This window comes from Poecilia reticulata, linkage group LG2 (genome assembly GCF_000633615.1).
Source record: "Poecilia reticulata strain Guanapo linkage group LG2, Guppy_female_1.0+MT, whole genome shotgun sequence".
Classification (NCBI taxonomy): Eukaryota; Metazoa; Chordata; class Actinopteri; order Cyprinodontiformes; family Poeciliidae; genus Poecilia; species Poecilia reticulata.
In genome coordinates, this window is record NC_024332.1 from 20,161,032 (window position 1) to 20,164,378 (window position 3,347).

General features: G+C 42.2%; 1 protein-coding gene and 1 long non-coding RNA gene across 3 annotated transcripts in view; one reads left to right on the forward strand and one right to left on the reverse strand.

Annotated features, from left to right (window-relative positions):
• Window positions 1–3,347, reverse strand: part of dachb (dachshund b) — a 107,239-nt gene that overhangs the window by 93,622 nt on the left and 10,270 nt on the right. The gene's annotated exons all lie outside the window — the stretch shown is intronic.
• LOC108166091 (uncharacterized) overlaps window positions 1–3,347 on the forward strand; it is a 48,600-nt gene that overhangs the window by 39,416 nt on the left and 5,837 nt on the right. For both annotated transcript variants that reach the window (XR_001776375.1, XR_001776373.1), the window contains one exon: window positions 1,971–2,123. This is a non-coding gene — a long non-coding RNA (uncharacterized LOC108166091). The remainder of the gene's footprint in view (window positions 1–1,970; window positions 2,124–3,347) is intronic.

Here is a 3,347-nt window from a genome sequence, read left to right on the forward strand (position 1 = left end):
GGAGAAAACCCACGCATGCACAGGGAGAACATGCAAACTCCATGCAGAGAGACCGGGGCTGGGAATCGAACCCAGAACCTTCTTGCTGCAAGGCAGCAGCTCTACCAACTGCACCACTGTGCAGCCTTATTTCTCAAAATGCCGTTTGTAATTTTTATTACAATACAAACAGATTAAAACCACAAAACTTACACCGAATGACGGTTTTATTCCCCAAGTATTACATCTCAACCGKGACGTTTTTCAAGAATAACTYTCCCGTTTCTTTGTTTATGCTTCAGTAATCTAGTCAAACCACAGGGGGGCAAATAACGGCTCCAGAAAACCTGGAAAAGGTTCYTACAGTGGAAAACAAATCTGTACAAAGTCATTCACTGCGTCAAAACTAAAATGTTGGAAACCAGTTTTCCTAATCCAGTACACCAGTCCAACAMAAATACATCTGAGCCTCAAACGCAGGCCGTCAATATTCACAGTAATGAGAAACTTCACTGATTTTAACAGCATAATTTCAGTTTCGGGTCTACCGACTTYGATTTCCCAGATTCAGGTRAAGACTTCAACTCTTGATGAGAGAAATCTGTAATTTTCATGACTAACTTGTCAAATCCCGAGCTGCACTTGGCGGAGAGTGTTTGTTATAACTTCATTTTCTTGTCCCGAATCTTTTTATACGTAAACAAAAGAAGAAACAACAGAAGTTTGGAAAGTTGGCAGTCGACTGAAGCGCTAACATGTTTGTTTGCTCTCACTCACACACACACACACACACACACACTTAGCCAAACTGATGAGAACTCCTTCCTCCATAAACGTCTCAGTCGGTTTAACCACTGTTATTATTCTAATCATGATGACATGTTTCTAAATGGATTATTATACGTTTGCATTAATAACAAGCTGTCTGGGAAGGATTTTTGACGCGCGGGGTGGTGATGAACGCACACACACACACACACACACACCCACACACACGCACACACACACACCCACACACACACACGCACACACACTCTGAAAACCAGGCGCTTTCTTAAAAACTGAAAAAACGGAGAATGTTTTGAAGGAAAAGCGTGTTAAATCCGCTACGAGGAAGAACACTTGTAGGCTTCCTGACATGTTCCTGCTCTCCTAATTACAAATTACAAAGTTTTAAGTGATAATTTGGTGAAGTTGCTGGTGGGCGACACACACGTGGATGTGCATGTATGCTCTTGTCATGTTTTTAATTGATTTCTGCTATAATTATGTTTGTAATAACACACTGACAAACAGACACTCTGCCTCTCTCAGAGTGGATGATAATTACGTTTTCTTCCTGTTTTTATTAATAACATGTTGTCTGTTGGGGGAGCACACACACACACACACATCACCCGTCATCCCCTCGCTGCCCTCTCTTTACCCTCTCTCAACTCTTCTCCTCTGCTCTCCTTTCATCTCCTCCTTCGCCTCTGACCTCCTCGCTCTCCTCCTCCTCGCTGCCTCTCTCTTTGATATCGCGGCTCACGGACGCCGCTCGCCGTAAACTGTAAATCTGTCGCCCGCTTTTCTTTTCCTTTCCCCTCTTAAAACGCGCGCACACGCGCACCTCTGACAAGCTGTCACAATAAATAGAGATAAGACCAGGTGGAGGGAGGGAGGGAGGGAGGGAGGGAGGGAGGAGTAAATGACAAGAAGATTGAATAAAAAACAGAACGGAGAGGAGGAAGAGATAAAACGAGCCGAACGGGGGAAGAAAGAAGAGGGGAGAAATGGGATTAAGCTCAGCGAGAAGAGGAGGTGAGAGGAAGAGTTGAGATATGACGGAGGGAGGAGGCGGGATAGAGAGATTACCAGGTGAACGAGAGGAAAAGCTGTTGCGACACTCCCTAATGCAATTTCTAAACCAATCTGCTAAGTGCACCTAAGAGACTGTGTGTTTGTGTGCTGAAGTGTGTGCTCACAGGAATCTAATAATCTTGTTGCAGACAACAACCCATCCTCCTTCATCTCTCACCTACTCCAAGCCTTCATCTCTCCCTGCTGCCTGGGCTGCTCCCTCTGCAAACCAGACACATCTGGGGAGGGAAGAAAGACGTTTCTGGCAGCAAACCGGAGCCGTTTTACTGGGGAAGATGGAGGTTTGTGAAAAACAACTTTAAAAAGTTCAAATAAACATTAAACTTTTGGTTCTCAGAGTTTTTGGTACATGAAAAACTCTGAAGATTGAACATGTAAGCTTGTTTTTCCAAATTGTGTGACGGTTTTTTAAATACTTTTTAAATATTTGAAGGAAATGCAGCTGAAATTCATTAGCGCAAAATTACTTGACATCCTATTGGTTGTTGCTTGAAAAGCAACCACTCCAAGACCGCCATTCATTTTCCTCGTCTCTGATTGGCTGCAGCCCTAAGGGGGAATAAGGAAGACTTCAGATATTCTGCAGAAGCGCTGAGACAGTTTCCACTGTGCGTATTGATGCATATTAAGCTATATTTGGTGATTTTAGATATTTACTCCCTAATCTACACAAAACCCCTAAAAAAATAAACATTCTTTGTGATAAGTGTGTATCAAAACATTTTGTTTAACTTCGCTATATAACTAAATTTAGCTTGTGTTTTATCTATATTGTGTTGCTGGGTATTTTTCTGTGAACAGATTTAAAGAAATGAACAACGTTTCTCTTTACGCTGATGATTAACTGCTATTTATTTAAAACCGCCAAAACTTTGCTACCATTTCTACCGTCGTTTCTTGCCCACGTTTCTAGGTATAAATTTGGACATTGGTGATTTTAGACCCCCTCGTTCTCCTCAACATCTCCTCAGCAACGTCTTCTTGCTTTATCGAAAGTTTCAGACGCACCTCGTTCATTAAAACGCCGTCGTTTGGACTAGCCGGGTGTAAAGAGCCTCACCAGTCTGACTAATCTTTTGCTGCTCCAAACCAGAAGGTTGAAGATTATTAACTCAAGACCAAAACATCTTATTATCAGTTTATATAAAAATTAAGATCATTCTGCTGGTGGATGTTGTTGTACTTTGTTTCTGTGCCTAATAAATGAGGCTAATAATTATCTCTGCTGGGGTTACCATGCAGCTCAGACTCTGCCCTGCAGCTGCCCAGATGTTGGCTGCAATAAATAATTTACATGTTGGCTCAACTAAAAAAAGAAAGATGAAGAAACCAAAAAGAAGCTGAGAACGCGCATTTTCTGAGGTTTTTTTTCTTCACGCAAACAAAGAGCAGTTTCAGTTGCTGAAAACTTGCAGACTGAAACAGCCTTTGTGAAACATTATCTATTTCCAACACACACACACACACACACTGACCTGCCTCTCCCCTCTCGATGTTTTGTTCAA